The sequence below is a fragment of the Lynx canadensis genome, chromosome B4 (assembly GCF_007474595.2).
Source record: "Lynx canadensis isolate LIC74 chromosome B4, mLynCan4.pri.v2, whole genome shotgun sequence".
In the NCBI taxonomy this organism is placed as follows: domain Eukaryota; kingdom Metazoa; phylum Chordata; class Mammalia; order Carnivora; family Felidae; genus Lynx; species Lynx canadensis.
Genome location: NC_044309.1, coordinates 104260137 through 104283345, shown reverse-complemented (window position 1 = coordinate 104283345; position 23209 = coordinate 104260137). Strand labels below are relative to the sequence as shown.

Here is a 23209-nt window from a genome sequence, read left to right as displayed (position 1 = left end):
TGAGTTCCTATCAGGTCTTTCTTTTGAAAATTTTATCTGAATGTTTTGGTGGGTGTAGAAAAATCACCTGTTGATCAACTTTCAATCACCCAAATATGGGAATAGTTAGTTTTCTCTTTCTTGCTCTTTAAACAGTATTATGACATTTGGAAATATGTGTTTTCCATTTTCAGCTGTGTGGTCTGTCTTTGGAAATAATCATAGTTTGGAAGTCTACTGTCTTTCTTTAAAAATGCCTAGCACCTGATCAAAAATTCTTGGAATTTTCAATGTATTATACCCTCTTCTTCAAAAACATTTCAACCAGTTTCTTGAAAATATATTTTGGAAGTTAGAGAAAAGGCAAAAGTTCAGCCTTACTCTAACAAACTTAAAATTGTTAGATTAGCTATTTTTCAATATGTTTGTCAAGCATCTTATTTTATAGAAAAAGATATCATTTTAAGAATTTCAAGCTTATTTACATACAAAGTTAATACTGACACTCAATTTTCTTATTTAAGAATAGAATAATTGTGTTTGTTTTAGGTATGAGAAAAATTATAGAATATGAATGAGATTTTTAATAATCAACCCCAATACACTATATTTTTCTTTTTTTTTTTTCAACGTTTATTTATTTTTGGGACAGAGAGAGACAGAGCATGAACAGGGGAGGGGCAGAGAGAGAGGGAGACACAGAATCGGAAACAGGCTCCAGGCTCTGAGCCATCAGCCCAGAGCCCGACGCGGGGCTCGAACTCAGGACCGCGAGATCGTGACCTGGCTGAAGTCGGATGCTTAACCGACTGCGCCACCCAGGCGCCCCTATATTTTTCTCTTAAATACAAATTTGATTGGCCCTCCACTTTAACGACAGTATAGAAATGTTGACGAGTTGACCTCTCTCCATGAAGTTATGTCTTGTAGCAAATATCTTTTCATAAATATTGAAAATTATATAATCAAAGTTGATAAAATTCTAAACCCAGATGTACTATTAACTTGAAGTGTGTTGTTGAGATATTAAAGACTCTCAGAATGGAAAGGATCACCTAGAATCCTTTATCACATCCCCACTAGGTAACCCCATAACCCTATATGAAGAACTCTTGTTGTAGTCCTTTTTGTTTTCAGTTTGTCTTGTGTTAAGATGCAATACTGTTTTCTGTAACCCTCACCCGTTGGTACACCGGTTTATTTAATTACACAGAATGAGTCATTCATCTCAAAAGACAGCTGTCATATCTTTACCTAGAGTTATATTTTTCAGCTGTATTGAACATTTTGATTATAATAACATCTAAAATTTTAAGTTTTTTTTAAATTGTTTAATGTTTATTTATTTTTGAGAGAGACAGAGACAGAGTGTGAGCAGGGGATGGGCAGAGAGAGAGGGAGACACAGAATCTGAAACAGGCTCCAGGCTCTGAGCTGTCAGCACAGAGCTCGACGTGGGGCTCAAACTCATGAACCATGAGATTATGACCTGAGTCAAAGTTGGACGCCCAACCCACTGAGCCACCCAGGCACCCCTAAAATTTTAAGTTTTGGATTTGAATTATATTGGTCTGCAATCTCTTATCTCAACACTCTGGGGCTAGTGTGTTTCAGAGTTCAGAATTTTCTTGACTTTTTTGTAAGTATATGATGTATATTATGGAAAACTAGATGCATTCTGGGAAGCACCCTATAATTCTACGTTTTCATATCTGAAAAGAATTATATGAATATTCCTATTGCATGGAAAAAATAAAGACCATAAATCTCTCACGTTAGTACAGCTTTAGTTTTGTACCTATCAAGTTTGCAACACACTTACAAATAAATATCAGTTTCAGAGTATATGGGTTTTGGAATTATAGGTTAGGGATTATGAACCTGTATATTCAGATGGACATAGTCCCAAAGTCTTTTGTGAATACTTTGACACTTTTCTTGTTGTTGATTTACATCTTACTATTCTATGTATTTGAATAATGCCTGCAATTCACAGGTCCTTAAAGACAGTGATGGTCCTATAATATTTTTAAAGTAAATTTTAAATAATCTAATCTGTAACTTAAGCGCTCTGGGTATCCTGCAAGCAACAGAGGAATATTCTTCTTTAACTGGTATCTTTGAATATTTTTGACTTTTTTGTAAGCAATGTGCCTGCACTGTTTAGTGGCATTGCATTGGATATTTAGCTGGAAGGAGAAAATGACTACTATAAATGTGTGTTTTGAGGCAGAATAAAGCATGTAAAATTGAAAACTACTACAATAACATAAAAATGAAAATTATTTTAACAAACATGGGATAGAATTCAAAGCAGAGTCAATCAAACTTTATGACACACTATGTTTTATATAATACTTTTAGGTGTTGGTGATTTGATGCTTTGCTTTAGTCACTTTCTCTCAGAACATTCCTTTATGAACAAACGTAGCGATGATTTTAACAATCCTAACCATATAAAGTATTTTGTAGCCATAGTGTTTAGTTTTTCATCACTTGATTGGGCGTAACTGTGTTTAAAGAGTACTTATAATTGCACATCACCAGGCCTGATGTTTCTAACCTTCACACTCAATTTTCTACCTTTCTTATGCACAGATGAATTTAAATGTTCCATAGAACCTCAGATTCAACATGCCCCAAACTCAGTCATCCTCTGCCTCCCATTCCCCACCCAAATCTGGGTGCTCTATCTCCTCACCCAGACACCTGACAGTCCTAAATTCAATCATCATTTAGCCATATTGTTTTTAATCTTCTAAATAATTCTCATCTCTCTATATTTTTTTTGTTTTTTGTTTGTTTTTGTTTTTGCACCTGGTCCCAAACTTCTTTGTTTTTACATCTCCTAACATTTCCACTTTAGCAAATGCGTCATGCCATGTGTTTGAATAATATTGCTCTACTTGCAGGATCTCCATAAGCTTCAGGCTTTTCCGGTCTCTCCTTTGTACATATTCATCTCTATGCCCATAATGTTTTTTCTCAATGTCTTTGCTTCACGTCTAAACTTAGCCAAGACTTTATCTCTTCCAGGAAGGCTTCTCTGAACCCCCAGGTACATTTCCTCTGTGTTCCTTAGCCTTATAATTTCCCATATTATCATTAAATTATCTGTGTATATGCCTGTTTCCCAACCTGGACTATATGCTTCTTCAGAACAGGAGCATATCTTAATCCTCTAACCCTGTGAACCAGTGGAGTACCAGGTCTGGAGTGAGGGCTTTTAAAGTAAAATCAGAACCAAATGCATATTCATTTGGATGGAGAAGTAGCAATAAACTTGATACAGGAAGATCTAGTTTGTATTGTGGCTCTTCTGTGCATCATCAACTTGAGTCAGGACTTCAGGTTTCCAGGCTATAAAAATCGGTTCATACTAATACTTCACAGGGTAGTCTGTGATGATTAAAGAAAATAATATAAGTAAAAACTAATTAATTTGCAATGTATAAATATAAAAAGGCTTGCATTTGTTTTGTCTCCAATGCCAAAAGATAAATTAATTTCTGTATATGTATGGAGCGTTAGAATAATTTACTAGGAATATTAATCAAATAGTTTTAAAATTTTTGAGTACAGGACAGATATTTGTCAATTACTAATATGCTTATTAAGAATATTTACAGGAAAGGTAAGAGGAGGTAAGAGGAGTGAACTTTCCATTATAAAAAGTCCATTTTATATATACATTTTTATATAAAAATATATTTATATTTAGTTTATATTTACATATTTCTATTTACAGTATTAAAATATTACTATAATATATTATTTATATTATATTTTTATATTTATTTGTATTATTTATATATAGATATATATTATACATAAAATATATTAGTTCTTCATTTAGCATATATTGAGGATCTTCTGTGTATTATTAACTAGTTACATATTTTTGAAAAGGGGATAAAGGAGAAAAGGCACATTATTTGGCTCCCAGAGAACTTAGGAAATAAATTTGCTTAAAAACAATATATAAACGAACCCAACTTAATATAGTACCAGAAGATTGTACAAGTATTGAAAAATTTTTGAGCTATAATCTAGGCATATGATTAAATACAGAACCTTTCACGTGTAAAGTGATATTAAGGAGGTCTTTTTAAGAAAATGTTGGATGGGGCGCCTGGGTGGCGCAGTCGGTTAAGCGTCCGACTTCAGCCAGGTCACGATCTCGCGGTCCGTGAGTTCGAGCCGCGTCAGGCTCTGGGCTGATGGCTCAGAGCCTGGAGCCTGTTTCCGATTCTGTGTCTCCCTCTCTCTCTGCCCCTCCCCCGTTCATGCTCTGTCTCTCTCTGTCCCAAAAATAAATAAACGTTGAAAAAAAAAATTAAAAAAAAAAAAAGAAAATGTTGGAAATAATTCAAATATATTCTGTGTGGAGTTGTAGAGTTGTGCATAGGGCCCTCTCAAAGACTTTTGGGGGGTTAAAGTTCAGCCTATGCTCTTCTTTCTAGTCTAGGCCTGAGGTTCCTAATTTGCACAAAGGAGACAGATTAACTAGCAGCATGCCTGAGTTTTGTTTTTATTTTTTGAAAGACTATATAGGAATCAAATAAGGAGAATAACTGAAAGATTTGTTTGTCAAAGGGTTGTAGTGTAGGAGTGAAATTTTATATACTGGCAGTGGAGGAATATGACCTGTTAACAATAGGAGTTTGTACATAGTATGATCAGTAGAATTTTGAGTGAACTGGTGACATGATAAGGTAATGATGAAGGAATATTACTCTGCCATTTTGATTTAGGATGGATTACATAATGTACTCATTAGCTATCTATCGCTGTGTAGAAAGACAAATACCATATGATTTCACTCATATGTGGAGTGTAAGAAACAAAACAAATGAGAAAAGGGGAAAAAAGAGACAGGCAAACCAAGAAACAGACTCTTAACTATAGAGAACAAACTAATAGTTACTGGAAGGAAGGTAGGTGGGGGGATGGCTAAAATAGGTGATGGGGATTAATGTGTGAGCTTGTTGTGATGAACATCAGGTGTTGTATGGAAGTGGTGAATCACTACATTATACACCTAAAACTAATAGAACTGTATGTTAACTAACTGGAATGTTAATAAGAACACTTAAACAATAAATAAAATTATGCTATGTAACAAACAACACAAAATCTCAGTGTAAAACCTCATGTAAAATTTTGGATTTATGGAATTCAGCTGATCTTGACTTAGATTGGTTGATCTTGACTTAGATTGGTTGATCTTGCCTGGGCTCATTTATGCCCAGTTTATGGTTAGCCCAATTTATGGTTAGCTGAAGGTTGGCTCAGTTAGCTGTATGTTAAGTGGCTGTTGTTTGAATTAGGATGGCCTTGGCTGGACCAACTGGGGCCATTCATCTCTATGTATGTGTGTAATCCTGCAATAGGCTAGCCCTGGCAAGTTCTCATGGTCGTGGAAGAGGAGTAAGAGCAAAGCAGAAACAAGCAAGTGGTTTTTAAGCTTCTGGTTGAGTCTTATTTTGGTAAAAGTTATGGCCAAGCCCAGAGACAGAGTGGAAGGCAATACATAATTACATGGCAAAATTACAGGAGGGGATGAAGCATAAGGACCACCACGGTAACTGGTCTATCACAAATATAAGCTAAAAGGGTCATTTGGGCCATTATTATGTTAGGGAGAGCTTATTGTGATAATGTAATAATTCTGGTGGGTTGTGGGAATTTGAAATAGGATTGTGCAACTTGAATCTAAGAAAGACAATAGAAATGTAAAGAATGTTGGGGAGAAAGGATGGACAAAGACTGGTAATGAACTGAATGGCAAAGACTTGGAAGTTGAGTGAGAAGATCTGAATTTGAATTGGAGTTCTTCCACTTATTAGCTGAGGGACCATTGGTAAGTAACTTGACTTCTCTGAAACTCTATTTCCTTAATTCAAAGGAGGGATGATATCCTCTCTTGGGAGTGGTTAAAAGGAGGCATGTATATATTCTTCAGAAACCTTGAACATTTAAAAATGTCAGGAGTCATTTTTCATTAATTGGTTTGTGCTAGTAGTTTACTCTGAGAGGAATTAAGTTAAAGGAAGCTACTGATGGACAGCAGGAATATGTTTATATTTTGACATTTTAAAATGCAAAACATTTAAGTGACACTTATGGAGAGTCACTTTTATTCTGGAGACAGACTACCTCCTAGGTATCTTTGTGGCTTGCAACGTACTAGCTCAGTGACTCTGGTTAAAGTAGTTAATTCAAATAATGATAGACCTACCTCATAGGATTATTATGAGGAATAAATGACCTGGAACATGTCAAATGATCAATTCAATGCCTCACAGATAGTACATGCTCAATAAATGTTAAATGCCGCTATTGATGCTGTTATTATTACTATAGATATTATCATCATTATCCTTAGCCAACCTTAACTGCATAATTTTGCTGGGTAATAATGAACACCAGCACCAATTGAAAGCACTAAAACGCCGTAGTCTCTGAAATCTTTATCAAATTTTGGAAGTCCTTTGATTCATCTTTTTTTTAAAAAAATTCTTAACTACACTCTTCTAAATGGCTTCCCCCAATTTTCCACTTCCTCAATGACCAGTTTCGCATGTCCCTTGATTGAGTCAAACAACATCCCTTCTTATTCAACTGAGAAGATAATATCTGGATTGAACTCTTTCCTTTTCAATGAAACCTAATGTTAGTGCACTAAGCATTTTATCCCTTGCTCTGTCAAGATGCTACATCTTTTGCTGCCTCTTATTATAGTTATTCTATTTCTTAATGTGCTTTTCTTTCTCCAGTTAGTTATTTTTCCCTGGCCAAATGAAATGGTGTTCACAAGCAGCCTTTGTTTCTCATGATTTAGATCTCTTTATTTATATGTCTTTCTTAACCTTTATTTTCAGACTTCTATCATCACCATTCTCTTAAAAATACACTTCTGCATGCCATCACTGGATACAGATTTTGCAAATCTAGTGATCCTCTTTCATTGTCATGCTCCTTGGCTTCTCTGTGCCAAGCAATGCTATTAATTATTTCATCTTATAATTCCCATGTCCTTAATTCTTTATAACCATTCCTTTCCTAGATTACTAGTTTTGATGTCCTCTAATACTGATGCTCTTCCCACATATCCCTGTACACTTATTTATTCCATACTCATCTTCATTTACTTGTGTTCTCCAATCTTAAGCATTGCCCTTTTTGTTTAAGGCTAGTACCTGCCTCTAGATCTTTGATGTCCCTTTCTCATGTCTTTTTGATTATTTTTTTTTCTCTACTATCTTCAATCTTTCTTGCTCTATCAGTTGGCTTTTTGTAACATATTCAAATCAATTTCTTAAAAGTAAAAGTACAACAATACCCACAAAAGAGTTGCTTAACACTGTGTCTCCGCTTAGCCACCAGTCTATCTTTTCTTTTCCTGTAACTTTATTTCCCAACTTGCCTGTTCTCACTGTCTCAATTTCTTCATTTTCTATTCACCTTTGAGCAACTGAAGTCTGGCTTTCCCTCACATTCCCTGCTCAAAATGATGTAATCGGCAGCCAAGTGATGGATGCAGTAGGTCTGTTTTATTAAAATTCACTGCAAAATTTGACACTGTGATGACTCCCTTCTCAAAGAGCGAAACAAAACAAACTAAAAAGCCAAACACCTTACACTGTTAACTTGTATGACACCACACTATCTTTGTTTTAAACATTTTGACTTTTTCCTCCCCATTTCCTTTTCTGTGAATCCACTCCTTAAATGTTAAATAATAAAGATATGATGGGGGCACCTAGGTGGCTTGGTCAGTTAAGTGTCCAACTCTTGCTTTTGGCTCAGGTCATGATCTCACAGTTTATGAGTTCACAGCCCCGCATAGGGCTCTGGGCTGACAGTGTGAAGCCCTGCTTGGATTCTCTCTCTCCCTCTCTCTCTTTACCCTCCCTGCTTATGCTGTCTGTCCCTGTCTCTCTCATCCAAAATAAATAAATAAACCTAAAAAAAAGATATAATGAATAATAACAATAGCTAATATTTCTAAACACTCCCACTAGGCTAGGCAATGTTTTATTTAAGTATTCAGATATTAAAATGGGGGTCTTTCTGTCTTTCTCTTTGAAGGGAGGCTAAATAAGTGAGGTGTAACTATTTGCAGAAAGTACTAGGACATAATCCAACTAATAAGTCCAACGTTAGTTCAAACTCCATTTTAAGTCTCAACAAAGGTTGAGGTGGTAAAGCTAGAAGAGAGGCTGGATTGTTTTGGAGAGCTGTTGGTTTGTTGTACACAATCTACCATTCCATGTAGGAGGGATGGGGTGATTACCATTCGGTTGAACCAAGTGAGAGGAACTTCAGGGCAGACACTTATGAGAACTTGATGTATTTCCTCCAGAAGCCGAAGGATATAGTCTGAAGTCTAAAAGCCCCAGCTGTGGCTGGAGATGCCCCTGCCTCTATATAGATTAGAAGTCACATGGTAGGAAAGCTTCAAGTCCTCCATGTCAGAATAAGGTTGGTAATATTTTGAAGCCCAGGTCCCAGGTGGTGATAACGAGAGAGAAATTGGAGGATTGATGTTTCAAAGGACAAACAGAGCTAGTCAAATAAACTGGGGAAGACAGATTCTTTGAGAAAGCCATGAACCTGCCCCAGAAGAAGGGTCACGATTGTGTATTTGCCATTCAGAAAGCCCTGAACACACATGACAATTGTGTCAGCCACATTCCACTGTGATCTTTCATTCCAATTTCACTTTCCTAGGGTCTGACTCTGGAAGGGTCAGGAATTGTTGCTGTGAATGTAGGCTATCAGCATGAAGGAGACTACCTTGTCCCACCCTCCATTGTAGACTTTAAAGCTTGAAACAAGCCTGAGCTAAGTGAAAGGATGAGCTTTAGGCAGGACAGAAGCTTGGGGCTTTGTATATTATATAGTCCTATATGGAATGAGACTATGAAATTGTTAGACTACTTAATTTCCAAACAAAAGGATAGATAGCTTATTTTCTAAGCATGAGCAGAAAAGCTAAGACACCCACCTGAAATTTTATTTGGGGTTCATTTCTTCACCTGAGGAAATCAGGAGACACAGAAATGTTGATTTCTGAATCCAGCTCCTTCATTAAACTGGTTAGATGTATCATCTCAGTTAATCCTCAAAACATTCCAATGAGGTCGTTATTATTATTATTCCCATTTTACAGATGATACAACCGAGGCACAGAGAGGTTAAGTAACTTGTTCAACACCACACAGTTGGTAAGTGGTACTCACCAGGATTTTATTCATGGCTTACTTTTGTTTTACTCTGAGCCATCTCCTTCATCTCATTATGCTCATTAGATATAAAGAAACCTTTCTTGAAACCTTCTTTATGAGACATGGGCCATTGAAAGTATTTCTCATGACTACTCCTAAGTTTTTAATAAGGCAAACATTATGATTTAAATATGAAAAGATTATTAGAGTTCATATAATTATACACACAATTATTTAAGAATCTCAGTTCTTTGTATTTATAAATTTACCTTTTAATGTATTAAGCATACTTCATAGCCCATCATCTACTTTTTATAAGCAAGAGTGTATGGGTTGCATGGAAAAGTATTTAACCAGAAATTATAGTACGTGGGTTTCATTTTCAACTTTGTGAAACCCCGTGACACAGAAAAACCAGTGAACTTCTGAGGCTTCTTGTTTACTTACATGTAAATGGGTAATTCTGGTTCCCTCTAATATGTTGAATACTTTTGTTCATTTCAAATGATTATAAGGGTATAGACTTCAGCTTTATTGATTTAATAATCACAATTTAGTAAACAATTGCTATTTATTTTTATTTAATTTTTATTTGGTGGGGGCACACAAGCTAGGGAGATGGGTAAAGGGAGAGAGAGAGAAAAAAAATTTTAAGCAGTCTCTGCACTCAGTGCAGAGCCTGACGTGGGGCTCGATCCCATGACTCTGGGATCATGACCTGAGCCAATATCAAGAGTTGAGCGTTCAACTGACTGAGGCACCCAGGCGCCCCAAACAATTGTTTTTTATACAACAAATATTTTAGGGCCTACCCTGTGTGAGGTTCTATGCTTACAGTACAGTGTTGCTGATAACTATGCTTTATTTTAAAACTTGACTAACCATGAGTCCTAGGAATGTATTGTGACAAGAAGGTAATGCCTACAATCCACTGGATATCATGTTCATTAGTAAATTCTTTGAAATGAGAGTTATTTCTAGTTGCTCCATTGCCTTTTATCCTCTAATGTAATGAACCGTCCATGTTCCTTGAAAAGGGCAGTCCTTCTTTTGTGTTCTAGAAATCACCCCCAATCACCCCCTCTTGCTATTTCAGGACAAAACGTTTCCCCTCTTTTTCCTACATCATTAAAAAAAAATTCTATTACCAACTCACCTAACCAAGTTACCACGCCATTTCTTTCCCTTTACAGCAAAAGTTTAAAAAAATTGTCTACAATCATTATTTCTCATTTCTCTCTTCCTGTTTTCTCCATTTTCTCTTGAATCTACTCTAGCTGGGCATTTACCGCAAAAACTTCTAACCTGCTTTGTGAACAATACCTGTAATCTCCATAGTGCTAAATGCATTGGTCAATTCTCAGTCTCATTCCTGTTTATCAGCTGTATTACATACTTTGGGTCTCTTCTTTTTTGAAGCACTTGCTTCATTTGGCTCTAGTGCAGTGCATTTGCCTGCTTTTCCTCCTATCTCTTTGGTCACTCCTCAGTCTTTTTTGTTAGTCATTCTTAATCTTCCTGACCTATTAATGCTTGATTATTCCAGGATTCAGTTCCTGTACTTTTTCTCTTTCCATCTTGGGCTAATACCAATGATGATTTCTCCTATCTCCTAGCTTTATGTATTATCTAACTATTGATGACTTCAGAGTTGACCTCCCAAACCCAGACATTCCCATGACCTTCAGACTCCTATTGTCAAATGTAGAAATTAAACATGTCTCAAACTGAGTTCATGATCTTCACTTACTCTTCTGCATCTAAATTAATAGCAACGTCAGTCTTCTTTTGGCTTAGGCTAAAACCTCAGTGTTTTATTTCTTTCACATTCTGTATTCCATCCAGCAGTGAAGTGTCTCTATTTTATCTTTAAAATATATGTAGACTTGAACCACAATAATCACTTCTACAACTCCATCCTAGTCAGTCACCATCTCTTACCTGGATTAGACAGTATTTTCCTTTCTCCTTGCTCATGTCTGTACCTCATTAATCTATTGCCAACATAACAACAAGAAAGATCCTGATTCTCATAAAAGGTAAGTCAAGTTTTGTTTCATATCTGCTCAAGTGTCTGAAATGCCTCCCCTTCTCACTGTAAATGCCCAGGTCTTTAAATTGGACTAAAGTTCTAACAGCCCCCTCCCCTTTTTCTGTCTGATAGCATCTCCGGTAGTTTTCTAGCTCATCCACTCTACTCCCACTATCCTGGTGTCCTTGCTGTTCAACATGTCAGGCATTCAACTGTGTTAGGGTCTTCGCACTGGTGTTCCTTAGGCCTGGAAAGTTGTCCCCCAGACAGCTATGTGACTGGCTCTTTCAACTCTTTAGGGCTTTACTCAGATACCACTTTCTCAGTGAGGCCCTACCTGAGCAATGTATTTTAAATTAAAATAGCTCCCTCCTTAATATTTCCAATCCCTCTTCTCTGCTTTTTCTTCCTAGCACTTATCACCATCCAACACAGTGTATACTTTATTTATTTATTTATTTTTGCCTTATTTTTTATGTCTTTCTTCCTCCACTAGATTCTGTTCCATGAAACCCGGGAACTCTTTTCTAATGATTTACAGCTGTATTTTCTGCCCACAACAGTATCTGGCACTTAGTTATTGTTCAAAAATACTAAATAATGAAATGAAAACAAAAGTCATTCTTTTGCTTATTGAACACATTCTCTGTGGTATCTAGTTTGTGCTTATTTGGCAAGTATCATACAGTCATAAAGAATTACATATACTGACAGAACAGGAAAACAAATACAATTTATACAGTATTATGGCTAAAGTGTTTATAACACTAAAGTCATAGTATATATGAGGCTGGTGTTGATATTACACCTCAAAGGTCCTTCTAGAATGAAGTGGGTTTTATATCAAAAGATTGTGGCATTTTTAAAATATTTTATAAATCAGAGCAAGGAGATCAGAATGTAAATGGCTTGCTTTGAAGGTATGAACAAAAGATATTAGTCCAAGGCTTTTTTACTTCAAATTCCACTTTTTTTCACATTTTCATGTTCTTTTATAGGGAATTTATTTCTTAAATTAAACCAGCTTTCATGAAAGAAATGATGTGGAGAGCTGTGCAATGTCATAATACTACTACCATGATTTGAAAACTATATACAAGTTTTATTTCATGGAAACAGAAAAATAAAAGAATATTTTGGTTAATTTTTATTTTTTAACAGTTTATCTTTTAATTACTGATTTTCTATTTCTTTCTTTCTTTCTTTCTTTCTTCCTCTCTCTCTTATTCTCTCAGAAGGAATTATATCAACAGAAAAACAGCTGTTAGTATTCTCAAGATGAATTTCTAACTTGAGTTTTCCAATCAATTTTATAGTATAATTAGGTGTGCTTAATACTAGCATGCATATGATTCATTTGTTTTTATTAATCTTTGAAGAAAAATTCTAGGTTCAGTAACAGAGACCTTGAAATTTACAGTTTACTTTTTCTTGGTCTTTTTTCTTCAGGACCTTATAGCTTAAGGCTAGATAGCAACCATCACAATGTTCTAGTTTGGGAAGAGAGAGAGTTTAGAACTGTAGTTTAGAATGCTTTACAAACATGACTTTCACACTCTAGTTAATTATATCACACATTTTTGCATCCATTTCTGCAATTTAATTGGTTTAGCTCTCTATTAGCTTATATGTCACAGATCTTAGTGGGCACCTAAAATTTGTTGTCTGATTGCTTAACAATCATAAAGATTACGTGAATAATTCTTAGTGAAGATTAGTAGATCGAAGGGAAATAGTGCTTGAATTTAAATTATTCTTTGCATTGCAATTGAGTTTGTGACTCTAATTTTTTTTTTTAATACAGTTCTACTAATTTCCCCCAAGTGTGACAGAATTTATTGAGTGAGATTTTGAATGATTGGTACTTTCTTCCTTGGGCCTTGAATTAGGACAAATTTTCCCCAAAATGGAACTTTTAAATCCTTTTTTGCTTCCCAAGAAGTGAGATCCTTGATAGCAGAACTTGGAATAGGTGCTGTAGGAACAAGGTAAATATTCCTCTTGAGTCTCCCTCCCAGGAGATCTAGAGGTGTCAGATTGCCTGCAAAGGTAGGTGTGAGGATTGACACTAGTTCCTAAGGTATTTGGCCTAAAATGATTTTTGCTTTGCAACACTACTTTGCCTGCAAGCCCATGTTCATTTCGATGTTAATTAAAGGAAATTGTTCAACCATGGATGTGAGCAAGTAGAATTTGGCACTATTTGTCTTATGTTCAACTAACTTTCCTGTTTTATTATTACTTATGATTCTCTTTTTATGCCCACTTTTAGGATAATCTTCAATTAAAGTATTAATATTTTGGCTCAATTTATTATATTTATGCTAGGGCTTAGAACATGCATTTATGTTTTGGTGACTTACAAAAGATCATTAATTGATGAACTTTAAAAAATAGTGGTCATTAATTTAAAAGTTTTTCATGATAAAATCTTACCTAATGATCTATTTCTAAGATAAAGGAGAAAAATCAGTTCCAAATGATAGCGAGATTATTTTATCTTTGTTAATTTTGTATATGGAAAACATTATTTAGCGATATTTATACAAATGTCATTTGGAAAATTCTGTTAGTTAATTGCCTGGTCTATTCTGTCATCAAAATACAGTCCTATGAACTATATTCAATATGTACAAAATAATCCATGGCAGTTGATATTGCTTGAGTTAGAAGAAATTTATCAATTAATATCTTTTTAGTAGAAAAGATTTGATGTCTGAAATCAGAGTTTTTAGTAATTATGTTAGGTAAATTTAATTTTTCTTCTAAAACTTTAACTTCAATTTACAGCTCTAAGTTTAAAATTCTACGTTGGTACGATCACAAATTTTATCTCTTACTATGATGTAGATTCTCTATTTCTCCCCTCAATTCTATTAATTTTTACATGTTTTGAGACTCTTATTAGTTGCATTCTACTTTATCATTATTCTGTTTTCATGGTCAATTGAAAATCATCATGAAATGATCACCTTTATTCCTATACAGGCATTTTCTCATAGATTCTGCTTTGTCTGATTTTAATTGTACGATAGAAGATTTCTTTTTTGCTAGTCTGTACTGTACGCATTTATCTATCTTTTTACTATCACAGTGTCTGTGTTTCTATGTGCATTATTCACAGAGAGCAAATTTTATTTTTATGAGTTTGACAGTCTTTCTTTTTTGGTCTCTTTATAGTGACTATAATTACTTGAATGTTTGTGCGAAATATACTGTCTTACTAAGGGCTTTCTCTTTTCCTTTTCTGTTTTGTGTTCCTTTTATTAACCTTTCATGCTTAACTTTTGAATTGATTGAATGTATATTTTTGTTGTACAATTTCCCCCTCTATTGTTCTGGCAGTTTCATATTCTTTTGCTATTCTTTTAACAGTTAACACATAAACTGTGATGTGCATTCTCACTATACCAAAATGTAAGTTAATGTGTACTATTCCTGCCATCTATTCCCATGTGTGTGATGTGAAAGATATTTTGTAGATTTATACAGGCAATATTCCTTTAAATTTATTCACACATTTACCATTTGTGTTACTAATTCCTCTTTCTGGATATTGAATCTTCCATTTGAGATCATTTTTCTTCTTTCTGAAGAACAACCTTCAATATTTCCGTAAGCGTAGTCTACAGATGAATAATTTCTCAGCTTAAGACTTTCTGAAAATGTCTTTATTTCACCTTTATTCCTGAAGGATGTTTTCACTGGATATAGAATTTTAAATTAGTAGTTATTACTTTTGGCATTCTTTTTTGTTTTGTTTTGTTTTAAGTTTATTTATTTATTTTGAGAGAGAGAGAGGAGGAGGGGCAAAGAGAGAGAATTCCAAGCAGCCTCTGCACTGCCAGTGCAGAGCTCGATGATGCGGGGCCCAAACTCATGAACTGTGAATCATGACCTGAGCCGAAATCAAGAGTCAGCTGATTAACTGGCTGAGCCACCCAGGTGCCCCTTTCCTTTGGCATTCTTTACATGCCATTTTATTCTGACCACCATTCTTGCTATTCAGCAGACAGTTGTGAATTTAATTATTGCCTCTTTGAGGGTAAATTTCTTTTGTTGTTTTCTGTTTTGAGGGAAAGCATGAACAGGGGAGAGGGGCAGGAGGGAAGAGAGAGAGAATCTTAAGCAGGGTCCACCTGCAAGCCCACCTGCTGGGGGCTTGATCCCAAGACCTTGGGATCATGATCTGAGCTGAAATCAAGAGTCAGATGCTCAACTGAATGAGTCACCCAGGAGCCCTGGTTTTTGTTTTTATTTTTGGCTTCCTTGAATAATTCTTTTTTTAAGAAGTTTTAGTATCATGTGCTTAATATGTATTTTTAAAATTCTTTTTTGCTTTGTACTCAGAGGGATTATTGACATTGTAACTCAATGCCCTTTATTAGGTAGGAACATTTTTACTCATTTTAAAAATTCAGTTAAATTCCATCTTTCCTCTCATTCTAGAATTCTACTTGTTTATTAATCTCATTTTATTCTCTCTTTTATACTCTTTTCTGTATTTTCTATTCCTTTATCTCTCTGTGATTTACAGGAATTTTTTTTTGTACCCATCCTTTGGTTCACTAATTTTCTCTACTGTATCTTATTTGATGTTAACTTATTTATCTGGTTCTTTACTGTGTTTATTGTCCCTTCTGGTTTTACAATTTCATTTGTTTGTATGTAAATTTTTAGCTTTCTGTGAAGTTTTACAATCTCGTCTTTTATCACTTTGAACACTGTAAGTATAGTTATTTTAAGTCTTTTAGATAACTTCAATGTTTGGGACTCCTGTGGTCTGTTTCTGTTGTTTACTATTTGTATTATCATTTATTCTTATTTTCTTGTAATCTCATGTGTATGGTTATTTTTGACTGTGTGGCAGACATTTCATTTATAAAGTTGTGGAAGTCATTTTAGTTCTAGAATTATATTATCTTCCTACAGGGAGAACATGTATTTATTCTGGCCAGGTGCCTAGGAAAATAGCAATCCTCATTCACCTTTATTCAAATAATTCCTGGGGTGACCCATCATCCAGGGATATTCCCTCTAGGGACCCATCATCCAGGGATATTTCAGAGTCTCAACTTCAAATGAGGAGGATTTCCTAGGGCCCCTTCATCTTATCAGAACTTGACTCCAACTCCTGTCCCTCTAGTCCTATGAAACAGTCACATGTGCTGAGCTAGTCCCTTTAAAACTAGGGGAAAAGCAGATCTAAATGTCTGGGACCTAACTTTTCCCCTGATCCCAAATACTCAATTTTTTACTATCTTTCTATATTAGGTCATACATGAATACAAAATAAAATATAGATATAAAGAAATACGTATAGATAGATATATCTCCAGTGTTTTTAGTTTTCCTTATCAAGAGAAGTAGTCCAAATTGCACAGTCTGACATTACCAGAAACAGAAGTCCAAGAGCTTTAATGAGTACAATAAATGTAATTAATTGAAAAGAGAGCTGAAAGCAATTTTCTTAAAATAAACATGCTAATTTCTGTGAAAAAATTAAGCAATTATCTTTCTTAATTCATTTTCTAGTATACTCCTAGTCTTGTTATATATTCCTGGTAGGCTTCTGGATGTCAGTAACTGTTTCAACAGTGTTGAAAAATAACCTTTCCTCCAGCATTTCCTCCTTCAAAAATCATCCTCACAGCTGCAAAAGTCTCTATTTAAAATGCAAATCTGACTTTGCCACTCCTTTCTTAAAATGCTTCCATGTCCACAAAAATCAAAGCAAAACAACAACAAAAACATTATTAGAACCAATACACTATTTCAGCAAGGTCACAGAAGAAAAGATGATTACACAAAAATCGATTGAGGTGACTGATGATTAAACCAATATTTATGATGATATGTGATAGAAGTATAACAATGATAGAAGTATGTAGCTAATGAACAAAAGCAAGGAGACCAGAGCAATGGAATGGAATGGGGGAAGAGAAGAAGCATTTGTTGGTCATGTATTATACATGTATAATCATGTATCACATTAGTTGCCACCTTCGAATATCTTATTTTATCCTCAGAAGAGTCCTGAGATCAATCTCTTTAATTCTACATAGACATAGTAAAATGAAATCTCAGGAAAGTATGTTTCCTACTGTCAGATTACTGGTAAATGTCAAAAGCAGGATTTAAATTCAAGTTTCTCTAATTTATTTTATTTCATTTTATTTTATATTTATTTTACTTTTTTATGGTATGTAAGGGCACTTAACATGAGATATACCCTGGTAATTTTTTTTAACTGCACAGTCAGTATTGTTAACTATAGGCACAAAGTTGTATAGCAAATCTCTAGAACTTATCCATCTTGCATAACTGAAACTTTGTAGTATTGCACCTTTAAAATGAAACTTCTCTTATAGCACTTAAGATTATAGAGTCAAAGATAGTCAAAGATAGTTTTTAAAAAAAAACATTATCTATATTTCCTTATTTAGCAAAATCAGGAAAATAATTGTATGATTTTTGCCCAAACTATAAAATTGCTTTAAGCTGTATTTTTGATTAATTACATTTATTGTACCCTATTCTTGCTCTTTTCCCATACTGAACTTGCCCATCTGTGTTAACATAAAACTGGTATGCATTTTTTTTTTTTTTTTTTACTTAAGATGTTGTCCATAATTGCATTCGGGGTTGCAGGTAAATATTCAGCACCTATTTAAATGCAATGTTTAATATATTTGAATGTTTGTATCATTTATATATTCACCATTTATCCATTTATTCCTATAAATAGGAAGATACTTCATTTTGATTTCATCCATTGGCCTAATGGAATGTAACTTTAGTCAACCTTCTCAGAAAGGTATTTGAGTGTTGGCATGTTTTCTGAACACTGAACATATAGGGCAGTGTCTATTGATTTAATATAAGGTCAAACTTCATGTTATATCCGCCTATTTCCTTATGTCATGCCATTGCACAGGTTTTGTAATTGGCTTTCATGTTTTCATTGTGTTTTCTTGTTTAAAAGTTTTTACAACTGATCTTCATGCATCCCTGCACCACTAGCTCTTTAAGTGGTAACTACAACCAGAAACAGAAATGACAGCCTCTGTCTGAGAGTTTTTGTACCAGATACAGTTCTAAGGACTTTACATGTCTATGTAAATATGTTATATATGTTAAATAACGAATTTAATTTGAACCACCACAATATGGACTAGAGGTACTGTAATCATACCCCTTTTACAGCTAAGGAAATTAACATGGAGCATGTTCCCAGGCTACCAAGGTAGTATATGGTAGACTTTGAGTTCTCATCATGATGGTCTAATTTCCGAACTGGACTGATACACAACTCTTAAAACCATTTCAAACTTACATATTTTTAAACTAACTGATATGTCTTAAAAGGAAAGGTTGAGAAGTTTTTCACATAAGAAACTAGCAAAATAAAGCCCTTTTGTGAAACTTGAGACCCTGAACTCTATAAGACTCTAGGCCTTGATGTACAAAGAAAAGTATTGCCTGTGAAATTTTAAGTTTAGATTTCAAGTTACGTCAACGTCTTGAACCTCTCTGTGCCTCTCAGTTCTTCGTTTTTTAAAAATTAGTGAGGTTCATATCCGTAGCCAATAAAAAGTCAGCAAAAAAAGGACTGAAAGTATTTCACATTCTTATGTGGAACAATGGAAAGGGACACTGGAAAGTTACAGTTCGAGTTTCAATCCTTCCAGACAGACCAGAGATAGCCTTCTTTTAACTGCTGGGATCAGATACGAAAAGAAAAAAGGGAGAGGAAAGAAGAAAGAACATTTTTGAGCAGCCAGCACCAGACCAACAGAGCAGCATCCAAAGACAGACTTCTGAAGGCCAAGAGTGTATTTCACCTGAGCTTTGTAGCAGTGGTGACAGTGACGTTAGGGTATGGAAGTGGTGGTAATCAGAGTAGCAGTATCAGGATGGCAGGAGACCCAGAGAAGTAATGGCTTAAGCCAAGACTGTTGACTCTTTTTGTTATCATTAAAGAGTACCTTTGAGGGGCGCCTGGGTGGCGCAGTCGGTTAAGCTTTCGACTTCAGCCAGGTCACGATCTCGCGCTCCGTGAGTTCGAGCCCCGCGTCAGGCTCTGGGCTGATGGCTCGGAGCCTGGAGCCTGTTTCCGATTCTGTGTCTCCCTCTCTCTCTGCCCCTCCCCCGTTCATGCTCTGTCTCTCTCTGTCCCAAAAATAATAAAACGTTGAAAAAAAATTAAAAAAAAAAGAGTACCTTTGAGCACTGAACAATGTCACTGTGCTTTAAAAAAATAAATGGCATGTATTTCTTCTCTTGATAGTTAGAAACTTTTCAGAAGCCAAGCCTGTATCTAATTCAACTTTGTTATTTCTAACACTGTGCATCATGTAAATATTGTAAAGTTCCTGCAAATTTTTGGTAAAGTAGGATGGGCAAAAGTCAGTTTCAATGAGTTTAAGAGAAAATGAATAGAGTAGAATTAGAGATTTCAAGTATAAGGAGATGTTTCAAGGAATTTTGCTGTAAATAGGAAGATATAAACAGGTGATAGGGGAAGTGGAATCAAAAGAAATAATTTGTTTCTTTTCCTTCCAGACAGAGTAACAGGATGTTTTTATGCTGATGGATGCTGATGAGAATAATCTCCATAAATTTGTGATGTATAAAGGTGGGGTGGGGGATGACTTCCTGGATTAGGTCTTTAAGGAGGTGGAAAGGGAAGATAATGAGAATGGTTTCAGTAAGAGAATACCTATTTTTTTGTATGCTAGTAACTGAGATACCTCGGTAGAGGTATTGGTAAGTGGACAGATGTGATTAGGAAGTCTGTGAATGTTCTCTGCTGGTTGCTTCCATTTCTCAGTGCAGTAGGGAGCAGGGCATAAGTTCAGAGTGATTATGGGAAAGAAGTTGGACGTTTGAGGATAGAAGATAGGAATAGTTTCTAAGAGTGTGAAAGAAAAAAAAAAAAAAAAAAAAAAAAAAAAAAAAAAAAAAAAATGAATTACAATACAGAGTATAATTGTGGAAAAGTATTAACAACCCTCTTAAGATTTGTTATAGCATCCGTTATTTACCTATTGTCTTTTTGCTTTGTGTATCTATGCTTCTTCTCTTTCCTTTCTTTAAAAAAAAAAATTAACGTTTTATTTTATTATTGAGAGACAGAGAGAGACAGAGCATGAGCATGGAAGGGGCAGAGAGAGGAGACACAGAATCTGAAGCAGGCCCCAGGCTCTGCGCTGTTAGCACAGAGCCTGATGCGGGGCTCGAACTCAGACCACGAGATCATGACCTGGGCTGAAGTCGGATGCTTAACTGACTGAGCCACCTGAGCGCCCCTCTTTTCTTTCTTGATTAAAAGATTCAAAAGGTTATCTGTTTCTTTTCAATTAACTACTGTTTGGATTGTCAGCTGTATAATTTTTTTCCTTATTCATTTATTTATGATTTAAAATGATTTATTTTTGTAAGTTTATATTCTTTTTTCTATGAGTTGCATGTTTAATTCACATATTTTCAGTATTTATTCTTCATTAATATGAGTATTAAGGCTTTTTTCCCCCTGAGAACTGTTTGGTTTCTCTCCATTAGGTTCAGATATATATGGTATTTAAGATATCCTGTAGTTTTTAAAATAGTAAATAATTGATGAAAATTTTTGATTTTTAGGTGATGGGATATTTTTAGCTTGTTTTCTAATTATTATTTCTATCTGTAGTGCATTGTGATCAGAGAATGTGGTCTCTACTAGTGCCAGATTTCAAATTATTGATTTTTTTGTGTTCCAATATGGCAAAATTTATGAACTAAGGGAATTTGGGAATCAAACTTTATTATTTTTCAAAGTGTAGAATTCAATGTGGATATCATGTAGACCTAGCTTGTTTGTTATTAAGTTCTTATAAATTGTTATTTAATTTTTGTTCACTTGATCTCACATGAACTGAGAAAAATCTGAATTAATTATATAGGCAATTTAATAACATTTTGTCATTCCTTATAATTACAGAGCTTTCAAGTTATCAGCCAGGCATAACATAATGTCATTCTGAACTTATAATAAGTAGAATAATTAATGATCACTATTAACAATGTCAAATACAGCCTTTTAAAAGAGGATATTCTATAAATCTTTTAACATTTTTAAGATTATTCAAATTTAAGATAAACAGTTGTAACCAAGACAAAAGATGACTGGAAATACTCTCATATGAAATAGTGGTATTTTCCACTTTATTTTTCTCGTATTTGCAGATAGCTCCATTATTTAAAATAAGCAAAGCAATAATAGTTTGAAATTGCCTTAAATGTGCTTCAATCTCAGACATTTTAGTTGACAATTTAGATAAAATTAACAGCAAATATCATTTATAATTTATCTCATTTTCAGTCTTGAAGGAGAAATGTCTCTTAATTTTACCCTCTAATTTGTTCTTTCAGATATAAAGCACCTTAAGTGGGGGGAAATTATCCCATTGTAATATGCAGAATTTTATCAATGAGCTTGCTTTATAGACAGAAATTCTAGGGTGTCTTTATATTTCATAATTTGCATTATAATAGATGTTTTTGCAAGAACTTAATGCACTCAACTGGAAGCTTTTCAGTGTGTAGAGGGAATTGTATTCTACTAAGCAATGACATGATTTTTTTCATGAAGAAAAGTAATTCTTTTCTTGGATACTTGGGGAATGTACTAGAATTGTATATCAAGGATCGAATAGGTGATGATGATTGATAGTTAAAATTGTATTTCATTGATCCCCCCCAAGTACATCAATAGGGACAGTTTTCTGCAGAGTGTTTCCCCTTAGTCATTATTTTTATGAAGTTTAAAAAATTAGTTTTCTACTTATTAATTTTTTTAGCTCTATGTATTTAAAACTAAATGTAGGTATGTCACATATCATCTCCTTTAATTGTCACTATAACCTATGAGGCAGCTTGTACAGTCTTCCAGTTGCATTTTCTATAGACTGACCAAACACGTCCTCCTTATGTTTTGTATTCAACTGCAGTCAGAAAGGGTGCAGTGAGCTAGTTGGTTTGAGATGTTAATTACAGCTTTCAAAGGGGATGCATGGAGTTAGTGGAGTACGAGGCAGCAAAGGAAAGGCACAGTGTATTCATAGCCTTTATGTTCTTGAACATGTTTGCCTACATGCTTTAACCTGTACACATGTGCAACTGAACTTTTAATTGAGGCGAGGCACAGATGATAGAAAGTTATATCCTCTGGCCAGGTTCCATTGTTTGCAGTTATATATTGTCAATTGATGTGTAATTCATGTATGTCAGAAACCTGACAAGTTGAAGAGGTAATTAATTTCCCTTATGCTTGTTGCACTGCACCTGTGAACTCTCAGAAGAGAAATTTGAAAATATATCATATCTTGGCAAAGCAGGAAGACCAGATTAGATAAGCATCAAGTGGACAGATTTTTCAGAACAGGAATCTTGCTTAGGTGGGTTGGAATGAGAGAATATGGAAAATCAATATTAAGGCCTGAATTCTGGATAATACAAAAAAAAAAAAACAAAACAAAAACAAAAACAAAAACAAAAAACAACTTCCTGTGTAGAAACTGGAGCTTGCCTGAAATGGTGTCCTGATTTGCATTTGGGAAGGCAAAGAGGAGAAAATATAGTAACTATTCCTCAAGGGATTTTTCCGTGGGAAGCTGAAGTTTAATATAGGAAGTGGGATAGATGCCCTTTCTCTCAAGGGGTTCTGTGATGTTAGATAATACTTTGTTGATAAATGAGGAATTATTTTTTATACAGTTTTGAAGGAAATTACAGAAGCTTTGTTACCTTTTATCATATAAATACATTAAAAATGTTAACACAGATTTAGCCAATTTAGATTTGGGAATAAGATATGTGTTACATACACATTAAGAGAATCCCCATAAATAATGACCTGATGGGCAATAAATCTTAGAGAAACATCTATCTCAAAGGCAGATTGATATAGATGAAATCAAGTTCT

At 34.6% G+C, this 23209-nt stretch overlaps 1 protein-coding gene across 5 annotated transcripts in view; it reads left to right on the top strand.

The window, feature by feature from the left end:
- PPFIA2 (PTPRF interacting protein alpha 2) overlaps nt 1–23209 on the top strand; it is a 478405-nt gene that overhangs the window by 5552 nt on the left and 449644 nt on the right. The window lies entirely within an intron of this gene.